This window comes from Watersipora subatra, chromosome 8 (genome assembly GCF_963576615.1).
Source record: "Watersipora subatra chromosome 8, tzWatSuba1.1, whole genome shotgun sequence".
Lineage (NCBI taxonomy): Eukaryota > Metazoa > Bryozoa > Gymnolaemata > Cheilostomatida > Watersiporidae > Watersipora > Watersipora subatra.
Window position 1 is genome coordinate 7,419,281 of NC_088715.1, and position 14,656 is coordinate 7,433,936.

The window sequence follows — 14,656 nt, forward strand, 5'->3', positions numbered from 1 at the left end:
CAAAGCACAGCCTTCTTTCCGCCAAACTTGTTTTTGACTCGTCGAAAACTGGCAGAGAGAGCGATGTGGCTCTGAAAGTCTCACCTCAAGCTGTTGTTACAATTCAAGCTTGTTAGTTTACTAGACCAGTCAGTTTCTTTAACAAGTTATTCTCTCTAAGAAACGATAAATTTTTTAATTAGGCTAAAAAATAAGTTGTTTAAAATACTGTAACTGCATTTTCAATTTGCCTGACCATTCACTGCGTTCCTATTTCCCCAAAAAGCTACAACATCTTATACTAGACACCAACATCTTGCCAACTGATATTGCAGAACAGCAACATTATACAAAAAGAGTTTTCTTTCATCACACCTAATTTACTTCACTTTAATGGTTTTTTTAAAAAATCTTACTTTTAATTATAAATTAAACGCTAATAAACAAATAGATTTTTCCTATATGGGTCTTTAGGCTCAAAGACCCAAATCTCCAAATCTTGGAGTTGTCGTTCATAGCTTTCTGACTTATTGAAATGAACTTTGGTTAAAGCAGGCAAAGGGAGGTTGTCCAGTCTCTGACCCTCTGTTTACAGGGAGTACAACTCTGATTCTGACGAGTAAAAATGGCCAGGGAGACACAACTCTCCTGCTGGTGTAAGGTGGCAACCCAGCCTCTGGGATAGAACAAGCCAAATTGGTGCTATCTAGAAGGTTGCCAACTTGGTCACTTTTAAGAATGGTGTTTGCTGGTGCTATTTAGAAAATTGCCTACCTAGCCGCTTATTGAAAACAATGTTTGCTGATCCGTGTGATTGCCGGTGCAATGCAGACGATTTCTAGCTAGTTGATGCTTGTAGAAAGATCCAAAAAAGGTTATAGTTTGTCTTGTCAAGAATGAATATAACTATATGCACAGAAGTATTTGTACCCTAAAGGGCGGACTTTTAGGGCACAAAGGTTCGCAAGTTAAAAAGTGTAAAGGTGGATGTATCACCTATTTTAAGTGGCTAGTTATATAAGAGTTACAATGATTAGTAGTTAGCAGAGAACAGGCCGCCATCAACACATGATTATAATTATAATGCTCATCCAATTGTTACACACACAAAAGAGACAAATGAGGATATATATGGTCTCGTTTATCACCAGTACTTGACCACATAGGTCAAGTATTAGCCTAATTAATGACTCTATAAATAGCTGGTCAGGTATAATTGCAGTGGCTCAAAACCTGGTCAGTTTCTGGGTCGTTTTGTAGGGGTGGAGCTTAATCCGGAAATACAAAAGCTTTAAAGTTAGTCGAACCACTGCAAACGTTTAGTTGTTGAGAAATCGAGTAGTTATCTTTTTGTTTAACAAAATATCACGTAAGCATCTTTTCCAAGCAAATTTTTAATTACAAATATGAGTTCTTTTAGCAAAATAACATAAAGTATTTGCATAGCTGTTTATCGTTGTTTTTTCTTGTTAAGAAGAGATGGTAACACGCTCACGAAACAGAAAAAGTCTTCTCAAAAATACACCATTAATTATTCTGTATTCGTTTATATTTGAAAAATAGTTTTATATTTTTTAATATGAATACACTTTTGTAAAGCAGTATTACATAAAATATTGAAAAGTTACGATTATGTTCTGAACAAATAAAATGCACATTAAAACGGTTGTCCACTTTGTTACCATTCTGAGAGCCTAAAATGATTCTATTTAATTTCACTGTAAATATTAATATTAGCATCTTGTTAGGCATTGATTGTAGAAATGAAGACAACAGAAGACATCAGTTTCTTATCTTTACTGTATTTGCTGCAAGGGTTTATAGTCCGAACCTCGACTGGTTTGAAACTCGACGAGTTTGTATATCGACAACGGTTGGTCCAATCTCGACGTTTTACTATTTTATCATCTACTATTTTCATAGTAAATGAGCGATTTATATGTAAAAGATTTATTTGCACAAAAATATATTGTTATCCATTTGATGCAGCACTCCCCAGCTTATGTAGGCCTAACAATATTTTGCCCAACCTAAATATAGAACGAATGCTAAAACAAGTAACAATCATAAATATGGTTGGCTGTTATGCTAGCAAAATGTTTTATTTGAAGACTAAACTTCAGTGAGTAGCTTTGGTTTTTATTTTTTGAAGTGAGGATAGAACTGCAAAAAGACATTTATTATTTGTTGAAAATTAAATTATTGTAAAACTGCATCAGCCTTTGTCGATGTTCGGACCAACCTTTGTCTAGATTCGGACCAACCTCTGTCGAGATTGGGACTTGTCTAGGTTTGGACTTGTCGATGTTGGGACTGTTTCCCGCTGCAAGCACACACTTTTTTAACAACTAACTTTGTATTACTACTAAGTCTCAACTGTAGCACCTTTTGAAACAACGACAGTATGTAGCTACCTAAGGAACAACCATTTAATTGTGTATTTCAAATTTTATTTGAACTTGTTACTACGATGGTACGTTGTCAGTAGCACTGCCAGGCCTAGGCTGTATCTCATCTGTTTGGTTCACAAGAAGTGTAGGAGAGGAGGCAAGGTAAAGCAAATTTTTGTAGTCTCCTGCAATGCAGGGCAGTTATATTTTTGGACTTGAGAGCCTGCCTGTGATCAGTAGTCCTCAGCAATCAGAGTCGGTTACTGCTTGCAATTTGTCTTAAAAAATTAATTGAAATGCACTACATATTCATATTGCTTCAACCTTAAAAGAAGACCTCAGTGGGTCATCATGTATTCATAACTGACTTTTTGTATTTGTCATTTCATCTTTTATATAGGCCTACCTACAGGCCTCCCGTGCCTGTAGTCGGCAATCGTGTCGGTAGGTTATTGAAGGCTCGATAGCTGAATGACATGATTGCTGACGTCAGTCAACTTCTACGAGGAGCCTGAGGGCCTACCAAATATATTTTTTGCAGTGCATTTACGCATTATGCCACTCGTTCTTGTCTCATTGTTAGGAGAGGCTGAGCAAGCCATCAAAGCCCATGAAATCGAATATGGCAACAAGTTTTACACATACCATGAGGACGGCATATTAAACAAGCATGAAAGACTTTTTGAAGGAAATCTCATATCCTTAAAGCACTTTTTCTCCACTGCCTAATTTGTGATCTTGTGTTGAAAATGAACATTTTACACCTCGGATATTTTAGTGTAACCTTGAGGTTGTTGTGCAATAGAAGTACATGTCAATAGTAGCTTATATGTTTTTATGCTGCAGTTTTATGAGGCCCTTTTTGGTTTGTTTTTGTACCATGTGATCTATGACGTCACAGGCCCTATTTGAAGCAGAGTTGATACAATTTTCATCAGTTCACTAGCAACTCACACTGGATACACACCATCTACCTCTCAGCAATAAAGGATTACTCGCTATGGACACTCAACTCTTAATCTTAATTTAACGAAGTGGATATTCATGTACATGTATATACAGACATGCAGTGGATTACAATCAAGCTTATAGTGCAGCCTTGATTCGAAGATATACATGGGCTTCAATGTACAAGCATTGGCATGCAATTGATATTACATTAAAAATCATGGTATATTAATAACTACATTCAAGCAAGCAATAAATGTATAAAGCATCATATACATGCAGCAGTTAATTCTCAATTGAGTGTTAGCAATCAAGTAAGGCTAAAAACCTATAACGTCTTCAGCCAATGAATCTAAAAATTCTGTACCAAGTTTCTTAATTTTAAAATTTTATCTGCTCTAATTTAGCAAGGTGAAGGTATTTGGAGAGGAAAGAAGGTCATTCATGACAGTCAAGGCTATTTATGTATGTATGGCGAAGAAAAAGAGTATGGCTGCATGTACGGCCTTGAATGACATCAAACCCAGAAGGAAAAGTACAAAGAACAGCGGAGGGTAAGTTACCGGCACACCAAGAATATTTTACTCAGGCTATTATAAGAGATATTTTGGACAGCAAAACTCGGTCATTGTATGTCCAACATATTTAGACAAGGCTATCATTTCATGTCTTTGCAAATGCACCGATAGTATAGTATGGATTTCACATAGAGATGATAAATAATATTTATTACTTTTATGGATTTTAATTTGTCTTATTTCTGGAATAGCTATCTTGTAACAAAAGCACGCGTGCACATTTATGTTATTGTAAGCCTGAAATCAGAGAATGCTGTAAATCTAAGTCTACACTACTGTGAGGGTTGGACATGTCTAAGCTGTATTCGATACTTTGCTTTCGGTCTCACGGTATATCAAAGTTCAAAAACACTTTTTCTTATTTTAATTCATCTACACTCTCATAGAAATTTGGTAGAATTGCAAAGAAACAAGGACTTGATTGGAATGCTCAGATACCATATCCTTAACCCAATAGCCAGTGAAGTTTACGGCAATCTGTCTCATTTTTCTTGAGAATTTCTCATCCCGAGGCCTCACACATGCGCCAGATAGTATTATATCGCAGTTCACACCTTTGGTTAAACTTGGACGTAATATTTTATTTTACATTTAACATTTCACACCTAAAATTTGCAAAAACAATCATTAAAAGCAAGATGAAATGAATGCTTATTTTAGAGCCCTGGCAACAAAGCCTTTGTTTGGACTCTTATGCCAATTTGAATTTGGTTAGATTGTGCCCACAAATATAAATATTATGGCGCCTTACAGTGCCTCGCGTTGCGCGTTCACAACTCGAGTTGTACAACTCGAGTTGTACAACTCGAGTTGTACAACTCGAGTTGTACAACTCGAGTTGCACAACTCGAGTTCATCAAAACCCAAGCCGAGTTCTTTCATCAACAACTCGGCTTGAGAACATCTCACCATTTTATTTTCTCTAGCTACGGTATATTTTTATATGGAATTTTTTTGGTGCATCAGTAAACGTCGTTGACATAATTTCTATGTTTGTTTATTTTCGGTGTTCATTCAGTTTCCTGTCAAGTTCTAGAGAGATAACTCTTTTTTCATTTGAAAAAGAAGTGGCCCAGCTCCCACATAGATTGTGTTTTAGTTTGCTTCTTACATTCTACAATTGTTTTTGTCTCGTTATATTTATAGAAACAAATATGCGCAAATATCGCCTATATATATAATTTAAATGTGTATATATATTTAAATTATTATTATTAAATTTCTGTAAATGAGACACCCCAATTACTCACTTTGTTTTCTTTACGAACCCGTGTTAGTTTTGTGTAACACAACTCAAGTTCATCAAAAACCCAGGCCGAGTTGTACAACACGGCAACTCGAGTTGTACAACTCGAGTTGCGAACACGCAACGCGAGGCACTGTAAGGCGCCATATAAATATGCTATACATGTTCATAAATTCATATATGTTGTCACATGGTGTCGATATACGTAATTTACGTATTGTTTATATTTTCAGTCACAGAATCCAACAAAGAGACCGCATCCTCAAGACAATACATCTGATAGTAACGCGAAGGTACTCACTCACATAACCAGCAATAAAATTTTAGGCAAATTGTGCAATATTAATTATGGTTAAATGTGGAATTTCATTGGTAGGCGGATCTTCAAGCCCTTTATAACCCTAGGTTAGTAGCTAGAAAAACATGAAGTTATAGTAGGATAATGCAGAAGAACTCCTTGTGTAGGCAGGATTAGGTTTTAGAAACAAATTATTTGCTGCCAACTGCGATATTTGTTAAGTTGCCTGTTCACACCCAGCCAAACGTTCAATGCCTCGAGCATTCTGATTTATAGCTCAAGATAAGGAGGAAACGCAGTGCTTGCTCAGGACGGGTAGGAGTAAGAGCAGAGGCTATGCGAGCTTCCATAGATGTGGGGAGCATCTACAAAACGCCACAAGCGACAGCATTATAGATGTAACTGAGACACCTGATGTTACTTTCATACCTAACAGTCCGGTGAGTAATATTCAGTAACTCAGTTTTAAAATTAGAACCCTGTTGCATGATGCTTTTGTGTCACTTTAGTGTAAGTGCTCAGTGTCTGAAGTGGAGAGAGTTGTGCAGCAATGCTTCCAAATCTCTGATTCCAGATTTGTAAAGCATATCAAATTGCTGGCATGCGTTTTGCTCCAAATCAAATCACTTAGAAGGGTGACGACTCAGCTTTGAAAAAAAATGAAATTAAAACCATCATCCACTATGTAATTGATGGCTTTATTTAATTTAATTTACAAGCTGGGCAATCCATTTTCATGGTGCTTTGATGCCAATCTCATGATTGGTGATTTGATGTGATTTGCAAATCTCTAATCGGGATTTGGGAACATCTCTGGAGTTGTTATCAACTCTTTGAGAAGTTGATAACAAGGTGCCACAACACCATCCGATTCGTTGACTGAGTACTTGGACTAATGTCGTTGTTGTCTTCTACAAGTCAACTCTATGGGCTAAGTCGGTTGAGCAGTGTAGGATCGGAGAAGATATATGAAGCAAGGAAATAATTGTGAAATAAAACTATTGTAAAAACAGTAATAAAGTCAGGAACTAGCAAAAGCAGATTTGCCCGGTTCTTTGAGATCGCCAAATTAACTTCCAGCTAATCACAATGTCCAATGTAAATTTCCAATCTACTTCATTAAATTAACAAATAATATTCCTGTCAAAGTCAAAAATCGCCTCAAAACAATGCCACTTAAATACTGCATTCACCGTACTTTACAAGTTCAAGGGGATGTAAATACACATGCTATGATTGTTTTTATTTTAGATCAAGGATCTCCAAGAGGAGTTTGCAGGGAGTAAGAAATGACAGAGCAAAAATGCTTCCTGAGTCCTGAGGCTTTATAATACATGCAATATCTAGATAGGCATAGAACAAGTTTGTTCCCTATAGCTGTGGGTGAACTGGCAATGAAGGGAGGGCACGCCAGAGGGCATCTGGCGTGCCCTCCACCTCATTGCCAGTTCATCTGCAGCCATAGAAAACAAACTTGTTCTAGATAGAAATACTTTTATATGCAAAAACTTGAACTGTTTCAGCTAGATACGGTGCTCAATTTTGAGTGAATATATTGATCAAATTAAAACATACCTGCATACATACAACATTCAAGACTTTCATCACTGATATTTTTTAAATAACCCAGACTTATATTCACTTATTTTCACATATCTACATCTAGTATATGTGGCCCTTTTCTACTGTGTTACTCTGTTCTCATTTGTGCTTGTTGAAGGCCTTTTATGGCTTTGGTGCTGATGTGGTAGTAATTAAGTTATGTGCAACATTTTCTTTTTATATCAAATAAAGTAAAATTATTAAACTTAACAATTTATCATAATAGATTCGTCCGATAACTGAAACAACCTACTTCCTATGATTGTTCCAGTGGTCCATCACCAGACATTTTGTCATTGCGCATCGACTTTTCAAACAATGTATGCTGCATAATGTCAGCAATGCCAATAGATATACATCACGCTAAAGGTTTTGTGTGCTGCCCTCTGATTTTCCAGAATTGGCTACATTGTGCTTGTGGAGGTAACGGGAAATCTGCTAACAATGATGCACAACAATTGCCACATGCATTATTTATATTGGAGCAAGAAAATACATCATCTTGCCAACAGTAAGAAAATATTTTTTGCCCAACAAATCAAGAAAATTTTTTGGTTACACAATGCTGTACATAAATAATAAATATATAAGCAAATTGACAAATGAATACCTACAAAGTGCTGTCATGTTCAAAATCTAAATAAAGTTAGTTGTTGGAGAAGTCGGCGTTTGCAGTAAAGATACGATAGACTAATGTCTTCTGTTGCCTTTTCACAATCTTTGTCTTACGATACGCTAACATAAATAGTTACACTAAAATGAAATAGAATCTTCTTTAGCTCTCAGAATGGTAGCAAAGTAAACAATTGTTTCAATGTGCATTTTATTTGGTTAGAACATAATCACAAATATTCAATAACTTATGTAATACCGCGTTACATACATGTAAGTGCAATCATATTACAACGTATGTAAGATATTTTTCATACACACTGTATAAACGAATACAGAATAATTAATGATGTATTTTTGAGAAGACTTTTTTCCGTTTCGTGAGCATATTACTATTTCGTCTTAACACGACAAAACGTAGAGTTTTGTGCCCGTAATCAACCAGATCTCTGGCACCACAGTTTTGATTAAAGATTTGCCTAAAACGATGTTTATGCTTTATTTTGTTACAAAAAAATAAAAAGATTACAGACTCAATTTCTAACCGACTAAACATTGGCACTTGCTTAAAACCTCGTCGCTTAGTGCCGACAAAACATTTGCATTTCCGGATTAAGCTCCACCTCTACAAAACGACCCAGAAACTGACCAGGTTTTGAGCCACTGCAATTATACCTGACCTAAATAGCTAAGCAGTCTTGTCACGCTTAGCTTAGCAGCGATCGTTCGGAACGTTTGGGCATTGAGACTGCTGAAATCGAAATAAAAACGACTGAAGCGTGAAAATGTTTTTAATGTAATAGCCAACGATATTCTAATGCGCATTAATCGCAAGCATAGAGTTATCTCCCCCTAGAGTGATAACTGTGCATTCAACAACACGAACGTTTCCGGTGCCAACAAGGAGCGTTTAGGCCACGCCCCTTTTTTGTGCTAGTCAATCGTAGTGATCGACAGAACAATAACGTCAGCCATGAGAATGATCATGAATTTCCAGTTAAGACAGTAATTATTGCTCATATTAAAGAAATGATGATTATAGTTTATTACTCTAATATATGCTCATTATTTAAAGCAATTCAATACCTACATGCATTGCAAAGGCACTGAATAGATGGTGTTAAGTAAGTGAGTTAATGCAATCAGTTACTCCAATGATATACAGCCCCACACATGAGGGGCTGTATATCATTGGTTATTCATAGTCTCATAGATAAGATAGATAGTCATACTGGGGTTGTATTACATTGGTGTGATAGGAAGCTAATCGACTGCCATCAACAGAAAGTATTGACATTGTATGGTAATAGAGTGATTCATTGTCACCTCAGTTCACAAACAGCCCTTGCATGTAATATTAGATTTCAATACATATCAATCAAATACATAGACTAGCTTGAAGCAAAGATGTTCACTAGTTAGTGGACATCTTTGCTTGATGTAAGCAAGCAAAAAGTTTGAAAGTTAGAGTGGCAAATGTTGTTATATGTTAGATAAAAATAAATTATACTTAATTATACTAAATTAAAATTATTTAAAAACAAAATAGACTTTTTATTACTTTATTTATTAAATAAAGTAATAAAAAAGTAGTTGTGAATTACTTTATTTATTTAATAAAGTAATAAAAATTAGCTATGATTACAATAATTTTTTATTTTACATGTAATCATAGCTAAACAGATTATATTTAGCATTACTTGCTAATTATTTTACATTTAAACACATTTGCAGTTTCATTTTTCTTCTTAATTCATTTTAACAAAAAACTTCTCTCATGATATGAAGTTTAAATGTGGTAGTTGTTTGAAAAAGCTTGAAAACATTTACCGTTGTTTTTATTTTCTCTCTTCTCTTCATTTATTTCAATTACACAAAACACTTTTCATAATATGTAGTTTGAAAGTTAAAGTGGTAAATGTTGTTATATGTTAAATAAAAATAAATTATACTTAATTCTACTAACTGTAATTATATAAAAATAAAATAGACTTTTTTATTACCTTATTTATTAAATAATTTTTCATTGTAATCATAGCTAAACAGGTTATATTTAGCCATTACTTGCTAATTATTTTACATTTAAACACTTTTACAGTTTTATTTTTTTTCTAATTTATTTCAACAAAACACTTCTTTCATGATATGAAATTTAAAAGTTGTAGTTTGAAAAAGCTTGCAAACCTTTAGAGTTGTTTTCTTTTTCCTCTTAATTCATTTAAACTGCTTAAAAATATTTTCTCATGATATGAAGTTTAAAATTTAGAATAGTAAATGTTATATAAAAATAAATTTTCTGTCCAAATACTTTTTTATTACTCGGGCAACACCGAGTAGTACAGCTCATAGTTGATGGCAGTTGATTAGCTTCCCATCACACCAATGTAATACAACCCCAGTATGACTATATATGTTATCTATGAGTAACTGCTTGCATTACCTTCACTTTTACTCACTATCTATTCAGTGCCTTGGCAAGTCATGTAGGTATCAGGGATTGCGTGTATGTCACAATTTCCATTTTCATAATTCATTACCATATTATTTCCATTTCCATAAAAGTTCCATAATTCATTTCCATATTAATTCCATTTCCATAATTCATTTCCATATTATTTCCATTTCCATATTATTTCCATTTCCATAATTCATTTCCATATTAATTCCATTTCCATAATTCATTTCCATATTATTTCCATTTCCATATTATTTCCATTTCCATAATTCATTTCCATATTAATTCCATTTCTCTACTTCATTTCCATAGTATTTCCATTTCCATATTATTTCCATTTCCATAAAAGTTCCATAATTCATTTCCATATTAATTCCAATTCCATAATTCATTTCCATAGTATTTCCATTTCCATAGCATTTCCATAATTCATTTCCATATTATTTCCATTTTCATACCATTTCCATACTTGTAAAATAAAATGTCCATATCCATTTCCCTAAAATTATGGAAATATTTATGTTTATGGAAATGAAAAAGTAAACATTTCCATAATATGTTTAGCAATCCCTGGTAGGTATTGAATTGCTTTAAATAATAAGCATATATTAGAGTAATAAACTATAATCATCTTTTCTTTAATATGAGCATTAATTACTATCTCAACTGGAAATTCATGATCCTCGTTTAACCCATCTCATGGCTGATGTTATTATCTAGTCAATCACTACGACTGACTAGCACAAAAAAGAGGCGTGGCTTAAACGCTCCTTGTTGGCACCGGAAACACTCGTGTAGTTATCACTCTAGGGGGAGATAACTCTATGATCGCAAGTACCGTTTCCATGATTCGCAAGCACGATGGATTCGATAAAGTTTTGCGAATAGCAAAACTCGCTTAGCTTGCGCATTTATGCGGATAGCTTGCGGATTTATGCCGTTTCCATGACGCGGATAACTTGCGGTTTGGCTCTAATTTGCGAATTATGCGGGTCATGGAAACGCAGTGATTATAGGCCTACTAGTTTTCTTTTAAATGCCTGGATATTACAATCGATAATAGACTGTCATTCGATGAACATATGGAAATTATAACTAAGAAAGCTGATGGAGTTTTACTTGTAAGAATGAGAGTATTGAGAAGATCTAAGCCTTTGACCAGACAAATGGTTTTTTACCATTTGTAGGCCCGTTTTAGAGTACTTCTTTTTTGTCTAGTTCCTTCACCTGATTAAAAATATCAAAAAACTAGAAAGTATAAATAGAAAGGCTTTTCGTTGAACATATAGCATCTCAAAATATTTGAAGACTGGAGAAATTCCCAGCATTGCATGTGTATTAAAAATAAACTTATAAACAATAGAGGTAGTGTAGTTGTTTTCCTTTTGCTATTAGCCTGACACATTGCCAATGGCTAGTTAGATTAAGCTTACTAATAAGATCTAACTACTTGCTCTTTCAGTTGAGCACATAAAATTACACTACCACTCTTCGTGGCGTTGCGCTGTAATAAAGAGCGGTAGCATCTTTGCACCCACATAGCGACATATATCACCTGTTGAATTTATCAGGCTCATGTGGGTTAATTGGTAAAGGGTAGGACTGGCAAATGGCAAAGTTCGAGATAAAACCTTCTGCAACATGGATTGTTCGTTTTAATAGCTATAGCTAGACATACACCAACACAGACACACAAACTTTAAAAAAAATATATATAGCTGACGTAATGTCCTAGCATTGCTGGCCCCTATACAAAATTGACATTTGTTAAATAATGTAATTGACGAAAGAATAAAAATTGTGGAAGGATTGTTAACTACAAAATAAAATAACATCATATAGGTAGTACACAATTTGGCGCCACAAAGGGGCATGTAACAACATATGTTAAAAATAACTCTTTCTTTTATTGAACGTCAAACAAAAATTAGGTAATCAGATTTCGATTCCGGTATAGATGCTTAAAACCTCTTTGTTTAAGCTTTGACTACTCATCCAACTAATACTACCACCATTTGCGTTCATTAGCAAACATTTGTTAATTGACTGACAAACTAACAACTACTAAAATGCCACCAAAAACTTGAAAGAGCCAGAACAGAAGTGCTATCTCATGATTCTATGTGATTGGTGCAATGCTTGGTACCACCGCTCATGCCAAAATCTAACTGAAACGAATGTCAATCTGATAAAAGTATCAAATGGGTATGTAGCGTCTGCAGACCAAAGCTGATCCTGAAAACCTCTGACCAAATTACCGCAACTGATAGAAAATTGGAAGCCATTAACAAAAGTATTTCTGACCTTGCAGCAAAGGTTGAAACTACAGACTAGGCCATACAGGGAAGCATTGTAATCAAAAACTGATGTCATTGCCAAAAGTATTGAAGAGAACACAGACTATGTCAAATGAGAACAAGTACTAGTGAAACAAAACGTCGATCAGGAAGAAGCCGAAGCCCATAAATTCAACGCCATACTGTATGGTTTAGCAAAGAGACTGGTGAGGCCGTCATGGACCAGGTTAAATTCTTTGCATCTAAGGAATGCTCCATTCATACCCCTGACATACAAGTGAGTGCTTATAGGCTAAAAGTTACATCAGATAATAAACCTAGACCAATCAAGGTGAGATTCAAAGATGAATTTCCCAAATGGGAATTCTTGAAACGCGTGAATCAACGATTTAAGAGAACTGAAATATTTTGCCTGTTTAATAGATCAAAAGAAATGTGAGATGAAGAATAGAAAATTCTAATCTTACAAGTTATTATTGCAAGTCTCCAAACAACTATATCTGAGAAACAGCGGTGCAAATAATCGTGCAAGAGGCATGACAGGAATTGGTAAACATGAAAAAAGATCCTCAAGGTCGGTAGATCAAGAGTGTCAGGTGTTCAAATCCTTTTATACCAACTGCCACTCAGCCAGAGGTAAATCAAATAAACTCACAACTTTAACTCTTGATAACAACGTCATCTGTCTAACAAAAACTCACCTTGACAACAGCGTTACTGACAAGGAATTATAAATCATGATGACATAGTATTCTACCGCAGGTATCGTAACACGCATGGTTCTAATGGGAATAAGCAATCTGTTACAATCAAGCAAAATTGAATTAGGTTTTTATGAAACAGAATTCCTGTTTAAAATGAAAATATGAAACATATGATCATCTGCTGCTACTATCGACCCAACCAATCTGTTGACATCACAAACTTTTCAGAACTTTCTCAATGAGTAATTGAGCAATATCCCGAGATCTCATCATAGTGGTCAGAGATATGAATTTTCCTGGGTTTGATTGAGAAAAAAATGTAGTCAAACCAAATACCGCTTATAAAGCTATTCACAAAGATTTCAAATACATGTACTTCTAGTCTGAAAACAGTCTTACTCAAGTAAAAAGCAAGCAAACCCACAAAAAAGGCAATACTTTAGGACTTGTATGCGCAAGTGATGCAACAAATCTATCTACAACAGTTGTGAATCCCAGTATTAGTGACCACTATCATTGAAGTCGTGCTTAGATATTGTCATCAAAAGTCAAGCTTGACATCATATTCCAAAAGATGCATCGGAAAGTTGATATCGACCTGCTCCAAGAAACACTACGACCCACTCTATTCAAACTGCCTGAGATGACCGATATCAATGAAATGTGGAATATCTTGTCAATTCAACTGAAGAAAACATTGGAAAGGGGTGTATCAACGCGCGCCTCAAAACAGAAACCTCTAATAAATGTGCCATAAAATTGTTTGCAAAACATCGAAAAACGTACAACAAACGATCTCTTCTATCTTAACAAATTCAAACAAAAGAGACGACATCATTAAACTGAACATTGAACCACTGAGTAAGATTATGCAGCTAATAAAGTATGCAAGCCACTGGAAACTGTTAACAGTAAACCTTCTTATCGCCATCTAAAAAGATGACAAAGAGCTACAAAGCCACCTATAAGCCTGATCACTGCACCTAACTCTCACATTGAAGACCCCGGTGAATGTGTCATTATTCTCAATAATTTCTTCAGTAATCAATTCTGAAAGCAACAAACTTTACAAAAAAAATTATAACGCATGCTCAGCAAGTCAAATAGAGGTATGCACTGAAGGGGTTGTCAAACTTCTCCATTCTCTAAAATAGGGAAGAGTACTGGCCCAGACGATATCCTTAAAGAAGACGTTATTATCGACCCGATCATGACTGCTAAGTGCCGAACCACCATAGTTCAAAAATCACTATCAACTTCTATGCTTCCATCTGACTGGAAACTGGCTCATGCCAGTCCTCTACACAAATGTAAACAATCAGATCAACCCAATAATTACAGGCCTATTTCTCTTATTAATTTACTCTGTAAACTACTCGTACACATTGTACTTCATCACTTAAACATTGTTCTACATGATAAAGTACTACACAAACGGCGATGCGATTTCCTGAAGGAATCGTCCTGTGAAATACAACTGTGCGTAACTTTTCATGAGATAGCTGAGATAGTAGACGAAAGAAGTACTGTCCATGCATTAGTTTTAG

The 14,656-nt window shown here is 35.0% G+C and overlaps 1 long non-coding RNA gene across 1 annotated transcript; it reads left to right on the top strand.

Moving 5' to 3' along the window:
• Positions 1-1,274: 1,274 nt before the first annotated feature.
• Positions 1,275-7,245, top strand: LOC137401664 (uncharacterized). Its single transcript, XR_010979369.1, has 5 exons — positions 1,275-1,348; positions 3,725-3,871; positions 5,375-5,434; positions 5,716-5,879; positions 6,691-7,245. It is a non-coding gene; the product is annotated as an uncharacterized lncRNA (long non-coding RNA).
• Positions 7,246-14,656: the final 7,411 nt, after the last annotated feature.